Source organism: Xiphophorus hellerii, chromosome 15 (assembly GCF_003331165.1).
Source record: "Xiphophorus hellerii strain 12219 chromosome 15, Xiphophorus_hellerii-4.1, whole genome shotgun sequence".
Classification (NCBI taxonomy): Eukaryota; Metazoa; Chordata; class Actinopteri; order Cyprinodontiformes; family Poeciliidae; genus Xiphophorus; species Xiphophorus hellerii.
In genome coordinates, this window is record NC_045686.1 from 21225237 (window position 1) to 21242667 (window position 17431).

At 41.0% G+C, this 17431-nt stretch overlaps 1 long non-coding RNA gene across 1 annotated transcript; it reads left to right on the plus strand.

Annotated features, from left to right (window-relative positions):
• Positions 1–477: 477 nt before the first annotated feature.
• Positions 478–17133, plus strand: LOC116734416 (uncharacterized). Its single transcript, XR_004342220.1, has 2 exons — positions 478–585; positions 16694–17133. It is a non-coding gene; the product is annotated as an uncharacterized LOC116734416 (long non-coding RNA).
• The last annotated feature ends 298 nt before the right edge of the window (positions 17134–17431 follow it).

Consider the following 17431-nt stretch of genomic DNA (forward strand, 5'->3'; position numbering starts at 1 on the left):
AGCAATAAATTAACCAGACAGCATGTATTAGATTTAATAAAGCTGTGCTACGGAGTTACTTCATTCAGCCAGAGTGAGCCTAGCTCAGCATGTGCTCGCAGTGATAATTAACGAAGGCAGTCTGGTCACATTGCTCCACATGATTAGATCTGAAGCTAATTAATCATTTCTGAGGAAAGAAAAAAAAAATGGCAGCATTATGAGCGACGTGATTGCCAGGATAAACAAACAGATGTATGCACGGAGATATGTGTGTGTGTGTAGGTCCGTGTTGAGCCGCCTGATGCCTCTCCGGGTCCAGTTGGGTGGCAGCGGCCCAGGGAGTTTTGGTGTCGTTATGAGCACCGCGGGCCAGCTCAGCATCACTCCATCCAAGACACACACACACACACACACCCACGCACACAAAAAAATCCCCTTCATGAGAAATAGTGGGTGCGTGCTGGAGAAGGAGCCAGCTGGTGACAAAGTCGCTCTCTCCAGTCTGAGCACGTCGCTGTTGGGAAGAAGTATGGGATGGGAGCCGCGTGTTTGACCAAATGTCTCCCAAACTACTTTTCATGGTACAACAGGAGCGACTTGAAGGTAAAGTGAGAATCCATCGTGGTGATTAACAAGAAAAGCAAATATTGGCGTACGTCATTTTTTGCCAAATGCGATTTTTTATTTATTTATTTTTTTGTCTAAAACATGTTTTGGAAAGAATAGGTGGTGATTTTTTGACAAAATCACTTTTGTCAAAAAATGACTGATACTGTTTTAGGAACAGTATCAGTCCTAAAACAGTAGGACTGATACTGTCCTACTGTATCAGTCCTACTGATAGCCTTTATTTGTGGCACTTGAATTGTTTTTTATTGTAGTGATCTGTAAAGGGTCATTAAGAAACAAAAATTCTGTATAATAAATATCAAGGTACATTGTCACTTGTTGCAGGATTTTAGATCCAAAGTTTAAGATAAAGTAACTGGAAAGTTTGTTTTGCTCGGTTTGAATCCCATTAAGATTTTGAAGGGGAGGGGGCAAAAAAAAAACCCCAATACGTCTTAGTTTACTGCATGCACATGCAACTATAGCGTGTACAATAAAAATCTGAAAAGTGAGAAATACGTTTTCCCCCTTCAGTTTGTAGAAATTCACTTTGCTTTTGTGATGGAAAAATTACAATAAGGTCACATCTGCTAGTCATGTTATATGAAATGCTTGTGAACTCTCACCAAAAGCACTATTTGGGTTACATGTAGAAGGTTGGAAGTTGTTTTCTACAGCTGCATCAGAACCAGGCTGTCTCTCCCTTTGTTGTTAATTCTTTATCCTTGGTATAAAACTCATGTGTTGTCTCTGCCTGACAGAGCTTTTCATCCAGACCTGCTTCATTACTGATTGTCCTATGAGCTCTCTGTATTGTGCACAATATATGAATAAACCTGATTGAGTGATTTCACCTGAACAGTGCTTGGAAATAGTATTTTTTTCCATGACAATTTCTACATTTAGGGTGCATTCACACCAGTCCTGTTTAGTCCACTTTAATCAAACTCTGGTTCGTTTGCCTAGAAAGTCCGGTGCATTTAGGGACGTAGATGCACAAGTGGACCAAAATAGTGGACTTTGGTTTGCCTACAAACCTAGGACTCGGTTTGGTTGAATTGAACTCTGGTGCAGTCCGAATGCATATGTGAACGGGAAGTGGACCGGACACCGCTCCAAACGCATGAAGTGAACTACAACGCAGGGCATTCTGGGTAAATACAACCAAAACAAATGCGCAAGACAAGCACCAGTAGAAGAAAAGCCTAATAATCTCTTCACAATGACAAAAATGTAATCCTACAACTGCTAAAATATGACGCCATTTTTGTTTACACTTTCTGAAGAAGAAAGTTGTGTCTTCCTCAAACATTTTTGTGTCATTTCCTTCAGTAGTTTTTGATGCAGCGCCCCCACAGGCAGGGAGGGGAACAGGTTTTTCAAAGCGTTCGCTTCGTTTGAGAACCATGCTAGCTAAAAATGTAACAAACATTTCAACTTTGATAACCAAACTAACTGAGTCTCCTGGACTATCGGGTATAAAAACACCCCTAGAAACAGAAATTGTCTAAATTTAACTGTTGCATACTTCTTGCCATTCTTCCAGATGTATGGCATGAACAACTAACAGTTGTCCTATCAACATAATATTGACTTTCTCTGATTAATCTACTAATAAAAAGAGTGGTGAAAGCAGCTGGTTTCACAGGATTTTATTTAGGATTTTTTCATCCACTTCATATAAAGTCGCAAGAAATTATATTGACGTTTATGGCTATAAAACATGGAAAAGTCCAGTGAATGTCCGTATTTTTACAATATTTTTGAGCACACCTGATTGGATGATCAATATCAGGTGAAAACAAGTTTTCTGTGTCCAACGCTACCGGTTCCAAGTCAGATTTTCAGTAATTCACCATCCTGTAAAAATTAAAGTTGTAAAAACTAATCATTCATCAAGAGGAGATATTGTACAGTTCTGGGATTGCTGTATTTGGCAGCAGTTGCTCGATATAAAAAAGATGAAACATAACCGTGTCCGTCATCACCTCTCCCCGTCAAGCACCCCCAATAGTTTACTTTCCATTTCTTCTTTATTTTTTATGTTATTCCCAAACTGTGCTGCTGAAGGTTTAAACATTTTAAAGTTGGCTCCTTTCATTCCTCACCTGGGCTCCAGATGTGCACAAAAGGCTGTGGGAAGAATCAGAGAAAATATGATTAATAACTCAGAAGAGCTTTTCCTGTTCTATTTCAAGTTGGTTTAAAAAATACACACGAATTACTCCCAACAATCCAGGGTGTTTTCTGTCGGGTTTTTTTGTCTTCACTTGCAGGTGGGAAACTTAGGTCTCACTTCTTGAAGTTCTGAATAAATTTGGGCAATTTTTAGTCCCAATTTTGGTTGTAAGTTGACAATTATTGAAAAAACAGATAGTTTATTGATTATGAATATTACAGCCAACTTCAGACACACCTGCTTAATACCTTGTCACAAAGACTGGTCAAATGAGACTCAGTTATAATGCTTCTTCTTACTTATGATGTGTGACACAAACATCTGCTGCCTGTCTATGTGGTCGTTGCACTCCAAATAGGAGAAAACCGATATTTTATGTTGGCAGCTCTAGTTCACCGTAGGCATAATTTGGCATAGTCCAAGTAAAAATGTGCAGACACCTAATGGAAAGATAAATCACTTAAAGTCGGCTTAAGAAAAATTACATTCTCTGGAAAAACAAGCCGGCGCTGGAATCAGATGCAAACTTTGTGGTTTTCATCAGGTCTGATGAAGTTGTCATGAGAACATTGTTATGCAATGGTGTTCCCATGACAACATGATCATGTGAAAACACAGAAAATTTTCACTCTGTTGCCTAAATTTTAAGCTAGTTATGTAGAATGATTTTAACATATGAAAATGCTGATTCAATATAACATGTAAAGGGGCAATGAGATGCATTTTATAACACAATCAAGTCAACATGTTATAAACAATGCTTCTGTCAAAAATGACAAATGAAATTTTACTTTATTTAGCGCCTTGAAATTGAGCCTCTGTCTCTTTACGAAGCTCCTCTGGCATCAGGAAGACAACGTGGCTCCTCTATTAACTTGTTAAATGTTTTTACCAGCGATGCAATGAGAAGTGGCTCGTCTAATTAGCTCAGTGGGTGTTTGCTAATTGCTGCTGGCTAGTCTGAGGGAGCTGCTCTGTGAGGCTAAACCTCGGAAGCTTGGAAACTGCGACTCGGAGGAGGAGCTTCGTCCTCGAAGGCGGAGCTAGGTCCACCCTGGCGTTTTGCATAGCTGAACGGTTGCCGAGGGAGATTAAAGGATTTCTCAAACATGAATAAAGATTCTTAAATTATATTAGTTCATCAACATTTAATTTAGGATAAATGAAGCATTTTTAAATTGAACTGTTGCTTGGAGTTTCGGTTAGATAATGAGTCAAACAAAACAAGAGCAGCAGAAAATTTGAGTCCTGTCACAGCTCATTTAGTTTTCCCAGAGACAAAACTAAGAGGGTTATGACAAATCAGCCTGTTGATCAGCTAAAGTAGAGAATGTATGCAGTGCGGCGCATAACGCTGCGTTAATGCCTGGAAACACTGTGGCCGCAGAGCAAACAGACGCTCACACGCACACGCACCACCTCGCGCAGCTGCCTCCCGTCGTCGCGGCGACCCCGCCGACAGCAGGGAAAACAGAATTTGTCAAATCAGAGCCGCTGCTGATGAGGAAAAACAAAGATCCATATCCCATACATCAGCCAGCAATTCAAAAAGAAAAACAGAACTGCCCTGGGAATAAAGGCAGAAACAGAGCAGTGGGGCGGCGTTGAACACTCGCAGGCGTGCGCGGGAGAACTGCGAAAGGGCCGAGCGGCGAACGCACGCCCACGCTGCACACCTCCAGCTTCGCACGCGGAGGATTCAGGGGGCGCGGGGAAATGTGAAGCAGCTATTTCTCAGCTTTCATTCAGCTCGGCCCCAGTGTTGCCAGGTTAGGCTGGTTTCCCCCCAGTGCTTTTGAGCACGTTTGGCTGTAAAAAGACAGTTTTGAGTGGGTTATTATGATTTGGGCTGCTTTCTTGCAACATTTGGCAGGGTATTGGAAGGGTTTCATAGAAGACTCTTTAGAAATAGTTGTAAATGTGTGGCAGAAACCATAAAACTGCCCAAACTGGAATTACAAAAATTTCAAAAAAGGTTTTTGCACCAAGATGAGGCAGTTTTTCAAATTAGATGTAGTGGCACATCACAGGACTCATGTGATTACTACTGGCAGAAACAACAAAGAAGACTGCAGGCAGTGGTAGGGGATGATGGTTTGTTTTTGTTTTTCAGACAATGGGCAGCTGGCTCCACCAGAGCTCTCACATCATCACACAGTTCATGGAAAATGTTGAATCCATAACTCTTCTGTAAAAAGAGTTACAAAATAGTATCTTCAGTAATTCTTACCAATTAGGGAGCGTGGCCGCTCCCAAGTAGGCGGGGCTTGTTGCTCCAACGCCTGAATAAAACGCCGCCGTCTCCTCTGATGGTTGATAGATGATGAGCAGCTAATGACTATATCTGGCACCATTAACATGAATTTTATTAGAGGTTGAGATTTGGGCTGGTTTTTCTGGAGCTGGGTGGGTTTTTACATTGTTTTTGTGCTGGAAGCTGTCTGGCAGACCTGGCAACCCAGCTCGGCCCACTCACCGTGTGTACATCAGCGAGTATGCGGGTCAGGTTCCCTTCTCACAATAAGATACAGAATGCAACGACAAATAAGAGTCTGATTAGTTCCTTCCTTCCTCGGCGGCACAGAGCCCAACCTAATCCCTGAGCAAACCCACCGTCTCTGGGGAGTCCAACCTGTGGAGTGTTTGTCTTCCTGAGGGTAAGAGGAGTGGATCAATGTGGAAAAGAACGGGAACTGAGAGGTGGATTGAGGTAAAAGAAGATCGATGATTGAATTGGGGGTAGTGGGGTAGGGGGTAGACGACATTTGGAGAGGAAGGGTGAGGGGAACAAAAATAACAAAGATGGAGGAGCCTGAGAAGAGCAGGTGGGGATTAAAGACGGGTGAAACGGTGTCGCTCGCACCAACCTCCCCCGGAAACGGGAACTGCCTCTTGATGGATGCGCGGTCCTGTTTGCCGGGGCTAATCCTGTCTGTTCAAACAGTGTGTGGGGCGCAGGGGCGTGTCTGGGTGTTTGCAGAAGCGTTTTTAGGCGTCCATGCGAGACTGTAGGCAAACAAGACCGGAGAGCATCTGTTTCCGGCCGCGTGATCCGTCCCCCCGGCTTCGCTCGAATTCGTCCGAGTGAACCGGTTTCAGTTTGATGGATGACTCTGGACTCTGCAAGGTGATCGTTTGTGTGGAGAGTCGCTGCCTTCGAATAGAGCCCTTATTTCCAGCAGTGTTTACAAGACATAAACACACACTTGTCTCCATTCAGCTGAAACCAACTGTTTACACACTCTGTAAAAAGGGAAGTTTTTTTTTTTTTTTTACTGCCTGGAATTAGGTCATATTTCTCCTTACCTCTCCTTAACATATTAATTTCCTTAATTGAAAACCATTATATAAGAAATTGAACAAAATACTAAAAAAGATTTTAAGCTCGTTTTAAGCACCATTACAGTTGCCGGGTCCTTCAGAAGATGCAGCCTCTGAATTTGGACAAACCCACTGATTTCACCAAATCAATGGATGTGAAAATCAGGAAACTCGAAATTAAGTTACAGTATGAAACTCCATGCGAACAAGTTATCCTAAAAAGATAAAATAGTTTCTCAGTATTTTGAGCTGTCTCCATCGCTCTTGACATGTCATTAGAAAAAAGAAAAGAAAAACAAAACTAGCTCATACCATCTCTTCCCTGCCAAAACGTTTACATTTCTGGGATTTATTAATTGAAACCACACTTGCACTTTTTTCTCTCATCTTCAAACTGTGAGTTTAAAATGATTTGTTTTGGGTGTAGGATTTTTACCATCTGTAAAGTTATTTGACGCTCTTTCATTCCTCTCCTTTGAATAGAGCGTACAAAGAATACTCTGGGACAGCGTGCGCCCCCAGGCACTGCTTGCCTTCTTCTTCCTTTTCTCTTTCTTTGTGTGTGTGCGCCTCGCTGTAGCTGCCAACCATTAAAAAAGAATCATGATCTTTCCTAGCATCCTACTGTGCTTCAATGTGTCCTCTGTGGTTTGACATGTTTGTAAGGGATCACTAGGCTCACGCCATACGTGTGACTGTTTTTATGAGTTACTGGGTGGGTGTGTGAGGGTGTGTGTGTGGGGGGGGGGGATGCAGGGCGGTCAGTCGTTAGAGGAAATGAATAGTTGCCACCATCGTTCATAGTTCCCTAATGAGGGGACTGGGCCCTCACTTTTCCTCGTGTCTTCTTATTTTATGTGTTCTGTGTGGCCAGGTCCCCCTCTCATCTCATGTCCTCAGAACACCCAGGGGCCTCATTACCCTACCGTCGTTGTTTATTTGGAGGAAAGAAGAAAAGAAGAGACGGAGGATCAAAGAAAGGTCTGTGATCGACTGCTTCCCGTCGCATAGCTTTCCACAAGGCCAAGTTTCCTCTCGGCGTCTGGGTTGAAAATAATTTTTTTTTTTCTTTTTTTTTAAAAACTATCCGGCGCAGCGTCTGAGGCGGTGAGCCGTTGATGACATTCACTTGATCACCCCCCGATTGCCGCTTCTGTGTCATCTAATCCTTTCTGAGGATTATTGTTTTGCTATTTTGGGGAGACCCGGCTTCGGTCCTTCACTTTGAAGAGAGATGATGTCATGGCTCAAAGCAGAACCCCCTGTTGTAATTAGAAATGAGCTGCCTGTGATCACGTTACGGGATTATGTTGTTTCCCAGGAACACAGTTTAGAGTCAGAGTGGAGCGGAGGGCGGTGCGGGGGGAGAAGAAAAATAGACAAGATGGAAGCATATCTAACAGCCCGAAGCTTTTTTCAACCTGACGCATTTGGATAGTTATAAATTACAGTTTAAAATCGATCATCACATCAGTTTAACAAGTCCGCAATTACCTTAAAATGTGGAGTTCATAAAATGTAAATAATTGCAAGCCCTCTGTAATTTCTTTTCCAATGGCATTTTGTGTTTCACTTAATCAATCCAGGTGCTCCGCAGGTCTGTGTGTTCGGTTCTCTGGGGGTTTTTTGTACCTATTTTGTCAACCAGTAGCTTGTGATGGGCTCAGATTTCAGCTTTAGATGTACAAATATGACTCCAAGTCGTTCAACATGTTACCTTATGTAGCTTGAATAAATTGCACACAACACTGTTCCAATTTCTATTTGTTAAGAAAATCAAAACCTAATTTAGTCCAATTTTTCTTACACCTTTTGTACACAATAAAAGGCTACTACATGTTGGTTTATCATATACATTTCAAAACAAATCAATTGAAATGAGGTTGTTATGTGTAAAACAATAGTTATGTTTCCATCCAATTGTTGCGCGCATTTTGGGCAAATTTCTAAAACTGCGCAAAATTAAGAAAAGGAAGAAAATACAAATATGTATGTTTAATTTATTTCATCCAATGTTGATGCTACGTATGGCTGTAATAAACATTAAGTAGAGGTTGCTACTGGCATAAAACACACATCTCAAAAATGGAGAGAGGTTTTCAGGAATGCGTTACCATAGGGAAAGTTGTAACTGTTCTGTCATGTCAACTAGCACTGGCGATGCAAAAGCAACATTAATGTACGCCAACACTGGAAACAGCAGTGAAATGTTCACTATGTCAGAATTTATTTGGCGGAGGTGTTTCCTTTTTCCCTTTGGATTATTAACTCTTTTGGAAAAGCCAAAAGCCGCCTCAAGCGAGCATAAAAACTTTAAAGTAACAATACTTCAAAATGTGCATCGTAGAAGATCTGTTTCAAAGCAGACTTCACAGCTAACTTAGCTAACTTCCTACCAATTGGTATAAAGTTAGCTTACCAATGGAAAACTTCCTACCACAGTTAGCCATTGGTAAGAACATTTAATGTCTGATCTAAACCAAAGGATGGTGTCTGTGTCATATGTATTCTGTAATTAGCAGATTGAGGATTTCTACCTACTACTTTTGGTTGCCAAAAAGTATAAAAATGAAAGACCAATCTCAAAAATTCCTTATTAAACAGCAGAATGTTCTAGAAGAAGCATATGAACTTTAAACTTTGGACACTTTAAACAAAACTACCAGACTTTTGTTTGCTTTCAGCACATGGGCAATAGACAAAAAAGAAGAGAAAATAGAAAATGTGTCTTTAGGGATCTGAAGCTTAGTGAAAATCAACATTACTGAACTCCACAAAGGAAGAGAAAGGCTTATGAAGATAGAAAGCATGTTTTTTTTTGGGAGGGGGGGTCTGTGTTTCCTCAGTTGCTAATGTAATAACGAGGCTGTAGGCAGTAAACTGAGGAGGTAGCCCATAAGTGCAGGAATGCCTTCAGAGAAGTCTGCATGAAGCATTATAGAAACCAGAGCAAAGTCCCTGGCCGGCTGTAAAAGACCTCCAGGAGGAGTTTCCAGACTCTGGAGAGAAACAGTGCGGCTCTAATACGCAGTGACACCTGTACAAATATGACAGTCATGGGAAAGTCATCACAAGAAACCCCTTCCTGCATCCTCACCGCAAAACAGAAAAGAAAAACTATCCGACTGCAACGAACAAATGTACACTCGGAGGTAGACGGGTACCGAATTTCATGAAAACCTCCCCGCCGCCCCATATTCACCTGCTAAGCATGTCAGTGTATAAATCAAGCTATGGGCTTATGTTGCAAGGGATGACATGGGAAACATTTCACTCGTTGGGGGAGAGCGAGTTCAAAAGGAATGGCTGCGAATTGGGCAAGTGAACTGCACACTGTCCATAAATATGCTGAGGATGAAAAGAGGATTGGCTCAACAGCTGGATAATGATCCTAAAATCAACTGAAAATCCACAATAGGCTACATCCAGAGGCTTTAGCCCGGGGCTTAATCGGGGTCCCGCCAGCTCCTCTAAGACCTCCATCATCACCAAAAATCTCTGAAGATACCAAAAGCATCTCTCTTTCTGCCTTTTTCCCCTTTTATTGTCAGAAAGCATGAATAAAAACTTAAAGCAGACTCGGACGCTGTAAAAAGCATTTTACAGGCTGGAGATTCTTGTTAAATCAGTGAGTGCTGACTTCTCAGGGTGTATAAACCTTTTGCACCTGGTTGCGTTGGATCGTGAAGAGTAAGCTAAGGAATTATAAACTTTATCAGGGTTAGCAATTTAATCACAGGAATAAAGGTACGGAGACGTTTGAATCAAGGTTATACAAACATAACCCAGGGTGGTAATTCAACTTTTGGGCGGCGCAGTAACAAAATTGGTATCATTGTTGCCTAGCAGCAAAAAGTCCTGAGTTTGAGTACCAGCCTGGAGTCTTTCTGGATGGAGTTTGCATGTTCTCTCCATTCTTTCGGGGTATTTTGACTTCCTCCTACAGTCCAAAAACACAACTTTTAGGTTAACTAGTCTCTCTAAATTGCCCTTAGGATTTGATGAGTGTCCTTGTATGCATGGTTATTTGTCATGTGTATTGCACTGTGATGGGCTGATGACCTGTTTTGGGTTTACTCACCTCACTGGAAACAATAACGGATGGAGCTAAATACAGGGGAATACTGCAAGAAAACAACATGAAACTGTGATAAGTCTAGATCTAATAAAAAATGAGAATCTCTGGCTACAAGACTTGAATTAGAGACTCTACATCACCTCTGGCTGACCTGGCACTATTTTTAAAAGAAGAACCAAATATTTTAGCTTTAATGGTTCAGGTGTTTTGGGACATACATTAAGGATGTTTTCACACCTGATAGTGCGGTAGACTCAATTTGATTGGAGAGCAAAATTGTGACATTTGGTTGTGTTTCACTCTGTACTGTGTCAAACAAACCAAAGTCTTTGAAAAACCTTTTCCATTCCTCGCCTGTGGTGGCACTGCATCAAGAACCACTGACAGAAATTACATGAAAACCTCTAAAGAAGAGACTGAGTACAACTTTCTTTCTTCAACAAGTGGCGTCAGATTTTAGTGGTTGTAGGATTTCTCTTTTGTCCACAAGCCATTTCTCCCATTAGCACCAGACTCTTGCATTTGCTTACTTGTATTTTACCCAGAATGCTCTGGTCTGTGGTCATGCTTTCGGAGCAGTATCCTGTCTGCTTGGTGTTCACATATGCATTCTACTAGAGTTACCTTTAACTGAACCGAGACCAGAGCTCGATTGCTTTGGTCCGCATCAGAGTTCGATTACGTGTTCACACCTCCCCAACTTTCTAGGCAAACAAACCAGAGTTCAAATAAAGTTCAAAAGTATTGACTGAGAATAGCTGGACCGTTTTATTTACCAAAAAAGGTTTAGCAACAAAATCTGCATGCAGTTTAAATTGTGAATCGTTTTCCTTTTACTTCACAGATGTCCAGTACTTACTGTTGTTCTCCCCCGCTAAACTATATACAGAACAACTTTGGAGAATAACTCCCAGCATGCAGCTTCGTGTTCACCGACAGACTGAATACCAACTAAATGTATTCAGAGAATATTGTTGTGGTGTTAACAACTGTCTGGAGTGTACATGAACTGCCTAAAAACCCACAGGACACTCATTAAGGGCCACGCTCACAATGCTACAGCTGACAACAGAGAGCAAAGTGACATTACCAGAGTCAGCTATCGATTTTCATGATTTGTTTCCCCCCCCCCGATTTCTCGCAGATAAAAGCCTTGTGTTTGTGTGTTTGTGAAGTCAACCAGATTTAATGGGAACATTTGCATTTCAATAGCTAGTCATACACACAGAGACAGATGCAAAAATATTTAAAACATCGGATAAATAATGTACCCTTTATATACTCTCGGTGTTAGGGTTGTTGGAAACGTCTCGAGGCAGTTATTTCCCATCTAATGCAGTCGGGTCAATGAACTGTAACAATTCTCGGCATATGAATCACTTTTTTATTCGCTGACATTTTACAACGTTTATAAAGGTATGTACATATTTAAGATGTCATGCCATCTGTTGTAGCTGAAAGGGTCTTTATTTACTCACGTTTCTGTATTTGCTGGTATCCTTGTACCAGTAAAGACCTGAAAAATAGAGGGTGTTTTTCTCACACTGAAAACTTTAGAAAACTCCTATCTTTTCTTGGAGTAGAAGAAATACCCATCATAAAATCCATAGTTCCACACCTACTGTCGATACTACATTTAACCTCTTTTCATTGACAGCTTCTTGTTTTCTAACATTTGCCAACATTGGCGCTTATAGAGAGCAGAAACTATGGACCATTCCTCCTCACAAAATTTCTTCAGATAACCCAGAGTCCTGGTTCCTCTATGATCTGTTCTCTATATAGAGGAAGTTTCCTGTAGGACTTAGCTCTTAACAACAGTTGACCTTTGACCCTTTTCCACTAGCATCTAGCAACTCCACTATGCGCAACTTGACTGGCAGAAACGTTGCTAAAGGGATAACAGAGGAGCCATGTTGTGATGACTTCCTGAAGGTGGAGTTTCAGAAAGAGCAGGAGTTTCTTAAAGAGACAGAGTCCCAATTTCAAGACCTGAGTAACCTCTGACCAACTCTAACCAATTGACCTCTGATGAACGTCAGGGGTCAATTGTTGGTGCTGCTTTTGGTTTGAAGATCTTGGTGATGACTTCTGGAAACCTTTTAATTAATATCTTTAAAGAGATAGCGGCAGAAACTGACATTTTTATTCTACAAATGCAGCACCAATTTTGTTAGATTTTGAAGAAGGTGGGTGGGTGGCAACTTTACTCAGGTAATTTCAAGGCTTTAATGGCAAAGTCAAATTTATTTTATGTCGTATTTGATACATACAGCCTTTCTAAAACAACTGAAGGAGACATAGTTACTTGACTGTTCTATAAAATGGCACAGTATGCCTGGAAAATGTATAATACTTCCCCTTTAAAAGGGGACATTTAGATGTTGTTGGAGTTTGATGTATCATTATTAGGCAGGCTCAGACAATGTCGAAGTCGGTGGTGTACAGTGTTAGGATTTGTTGGCTGTACGCCCCTACATTTGTCTAAAATCTTCATCCAAAGAGAAAAACGCTGGATGTCCTCCCTCCCTCCCTCCCATGTCTGACTGGCTGCTGTCCCTCTGCTTCTGTTTCAGACCGTAGGGTCTGTGTGGACTACTGAAGCTGCTTTTTTCTGGAAGTGCACATGTAGTCACTGGGCACTCATATCTGCACCCTGCTCCAGTGCAATGACGATAGATGTGGGGCTGTAAAAGCGTCATCTGTTAATAAAACGGAGTGCCAGGTGACTGGTGAGCTGTTGATTTAAGGCGTCCTCCAGCTTTGAGTGACCCCTTCCTTTGTACGCTGCTCGGCCACAAAAAGCTGCATTATGTGGCCGATCGGTGTAAAGTATGTCATTCTGGCCAGGTTTTGCAAATTTCCCATAAACCAACAATGTGAACATGCTCACCAACTTTTCAAACTTCTTAGTTGCCCCTGTAAGTAGGTTTTGGGTCAAATGATTAGCAACGTTTATTCAAAACATCCTCTGGCAACAAAATCCCTAATCTCAACTTCTCTAAGTGAGTTTCAGGAGAGTGTTTGCATTTCGCAAAACAAAGAATCTGATGTCATGCAGTTTTCTTCCACTCCTAAAATCCAGTTTTTTTACGTGTCTAACTGTTTTCCATGCCAGGCGTTCTCTTGCTTCCAGCTCCTCAATCACAAACATCCCCAACCACAGCACGAGTCTTATCTAGCCAGTAACTTGTTAAGTGGATTGGCAAGGCAGAGTATTTTGCTGCTATGATTTTCCTTTTAGGTCTCCGGCAGTGGTTATGCTCCGGATGAAAGCCGTTAATGATTATACCAACAAACCCAACGACAATGCAATGCCAATCAAAACCTCCATGTCAAAGTAAATCCATATCATATTTAATGATAAGTACAGACAAGGGTGAGGAAAGTTCCAGCTGTTTAGTGACTGAATGCAAACACACTGCAGTGTGGAAATTGTTAGAATGCAATTGCAAATGTATGCCTTTGCTATTTGAAAACGTTGTATTGTGGGTCAATATGTAGTGAATCCCTACCTGAAAAATGTCAGGTTCAAAGTTATCAAAAAAATTTTTCCAGTATATATTTAATTCATATATACTGATATACATGAGCTTAAGCAACTTTAAAATAAGATGATTGTTGTACCTCTTTTCATCATTTTTTGCTGTTTTTGCCATGACTTAAACACCATGTGCTTTTTATACATTTACAAAAATAACTATTTGTCCTTAAATTTTAAGCCCAGAGTGGTGCAGACTAAGTGGAACCCCCACTCATTACTTGTTCACAGATGTTTTTTTCCTGAAGCACATCTAAAATAGTCAAAAGAAAATGAGAATCTTAGATAACTATGAGCAATACTGCTTGGCATGCTATTGCCTGGTGTTAGCAAATCTGCCAATCCAGGAGTGTCATTCATTTTCTTGGAGCTGATTGGCTGTATCCCAATCAGAGAGTGCAAATAAGAAAGACTGTTGACATTGGTTTAGCTGGAGGCCAAACTATATATTGAAGTTTATCAGACACTTGGAGCATCATATACTTAAAGAAACCTTTTTTTCATACTTGTTTCCAGACCAGATTGGTCTGGAATCACCGTAAAATTAAAAAAAAAAAAACTTGCGACAGTCCTTAGGACCTAACGCAAGATAAACGCTGGACTTCCTGTGATGTCTAGCATCAAGTCTTTCGTGTAAGTCCTGGTAGTATGTGACACAGTTAATGAGGTGGGAGAAGCAGTCAGACCTCCATAAAGGAGACCATAAGTTCCAACTCTGTCCCACATTATTATTATTTTTTCTGCTTCCTTTTTTTACTGCTGACATCATTCTCCCTCAGGATTGGTTGGGGTGAGAAATAGATTTTGAATTACATGGTAAATACGTGGTAAAAGTTTGTCTGATGCAAAATACATGGTTAGCATTAGAGGATTACATAGTGGTTAGAGGTTACACCCTTAATTATTCATGGCTCGGGGTTTCCATTATGCCATATGAATATTTCCCTAGAAAAACAACAGGGAAGGGATACTTTCTATGGACACTACTGGGACTCAGAGATATTGGCAGAAATGTAATTACGCACTTCCTGATAAGACAAAGCTAAACTTCAAACATTGTCCAAGCTGGTGTTTGAAGAGCGAGACTTACCAGCCTTATATTAAGAAAAAGAAAAAAAGAAAAAAAAAAATCCACAAAAATAATTTGTGGATTATTATAAATAATAATCCACAAATTATTGTTGTGAAACTTTACTGGTCAAATTTGTTAGGACTACTCCTTGGACAATTGGCATCAAGGTCTGGAGAGTAAATTATTCCTATATCTTGATTGGTGGTTTCCCACCTCCTATCTCCATTTGTTGTGAAATAACCCTCCCCTGTGAACAGGATTTCTGGTTCAAAGATGAATCAAAAATCATTTTCAACAACTATTAGGACGTCTTTGAGATTGGTGGATTTGTTTTTTTTGGGTGGAGTCAAATTTGGTGTTAGCACCTCATCGACTAGCCTCTAGTTTCAGCCTCCAGGCCCAAATAATGTTGATTTAAAGCAGGGGTCTCAAACTCCAGTCCTCGAGGGCCGCAGACCTGCAGTTTTTAGATGTGCCACAGGTACAAAACGCTGGAATGAAATGGCTTAATTACCTCCTCCTTGTGTAGATCAGTTTTCCCAGCCTTGCTAATGACCTAATTATTCTATTCAGGTGTGGTGCAGCAGAGGCACATCTAAAGGTTGCAGGACTGCGGCCCTCGAGGACTGGAGTTTGAGACCCCTGAAAAGTGTAACTAAAGAGCAATGCCTCCTGCATGTAAGATATTAACTGGATCTATAACAGACCATAATGGAACAAATCTTGGACTATCCCTTTAAGCGTGTTGACATCCCCCGCAAGATGTCACTCTTGGACTCTTTTAAAGAAGTTAAACCCTAAATCCGTCCCTCTGTGTTTTGGTATGCTTTAAAACAGTGATGTAAAGGAAAAAAAAGTCATCTCAAAATACTGCAGTTTTGGTTGTTTCACATAAGATTTAACTGGGTAGGGAAATTGCCTGGTGTCCATGGGACATTTTGTCAAGACAGTGTCAACTTGTCCCTGCCTTAATGATAGCAATTTGAAGTAATTCCCTGGTCCTGGATCATCATTTACAGTGATTACAGATGATGGTGTATTAGGGCAATTGTAGACAGAGAAGAAAACAAACAGTAAATTTCCATCCAAAATCCCTAGAAACTGTAGAAGAAAACAAGGAATTTTCTGAGCTCCAAAAGTAAAAAAAAAATTGCTGGACATTTTTCAAAAATGTTAAGATTAATCTCAGAATTTTTTTTTTAGAAAGAAACATGTACATTTCTGAGTTTGAAAAGTGGAAATTTTGCTAGAACAAAACTAAAAATTTGAAATTAATCTAATTTCCTAGAAAAGACAAGAAAATATCTTGGTTTCAAAAGTTTAACATTTGTGACTTTTCAAATTTTGAAAATTTCCAAGTCTGGAAAGTCAAAAATGTTCAACATTTGAAACTCAGAAATTTCCTTGTTTTTCTAGAAACTTTCTGAAATTAATCTCAAAATATTTGAGTTTTTTGGCAGAAATGTACTCTTCCTTTTGTTTCTATACGACTATGCGCTGTTGTAGAAAAGAGCTAATAACGAGAAGCAAAAAAGTAAACCTGACAAGAAAAGCAAACGGCCCTACAAAGTCCTTCTTCTGGCTCAAACCTTTTTAACATATTTTGCAGGAATTCGGATTTCTAACCTGAATCGACCTCCTTAATGACAGAAGGGATTTCTATTCACAGAGACATGGCAAACATGCTTTCCTCCAGCTTTGATTCCTGACCCTCTCAGGCTCATTATGATCAGCAAGGAACACAAGAACTCATTAAGATTGGAGCTGAAAAAGATTAAGTCTGACACCCGCCTTGAAAAACCTTCACATCCAAAACAACCTCCAGATCCAGGGCTGGGGAACCCACCAGAACTGGGGCAATAAAATGGGGAATTCACTCATTGAGTGACTTTGCTCTTCATTTCCTTTCAGGATTCGGCACAAACACCGTAGCTGCAGCCCAAACGGCTAAGGAGCATGTGTGTGAAGGTTTTGCGGGAGGAGTTTGGGGACGCTATCCTGCCGGAATCTTGTTCTCTGACTCTGGCTTCTCAGCATCGGGGAGGAGGATGGAAGCAATTACCAGCGGCAGCAGCTGAGAGAGCGCCAGACCTCTGCACATCAATCAGTGTTACTCATCCGCCTCTGCCCGAGTGCGCGCGCTGAAGAGCGTGTTAAAGAGCACACCCTTGTGGTGACATCCCTCATCGCAGCCAGCCAAGTCTGAATGCCATCACAGCCACAATCCTGCTGCCAGCTCTTTAAACTGGAGGCCCCTCTTTTCTTTCCCCTGCCTTTCTATATTAATCTTCACCACCTAATTGCTACTTTTATTAGCAGTGCAGAATAAAGAAAAAAAAACCCTGTCCTGATTTAATTTCCATGGCTGAATGTGAAATGAGTCTGAAAAAGAGGCAAAGAGCCGCTCGTCATTTAGCTATTGTTGAACCGCAAAGCAGAGACAATTTAGGTTAATGTGGAATGAGTGGTAGAGAGAGGTTAGAGAAAAGCAGGGGGTAATTTGGTGTGGCAAATTGATGAGTCATCTTTTGTCCGCGGCCTCTGATTGACAAAAGACCGTGCGCCGCATTTGCATTAGAGCAGCAGGAGATAGTCTCGGCACAAATCCGTCACTGTGTCGTTTGGTTTCACACATACACACACTCCGGC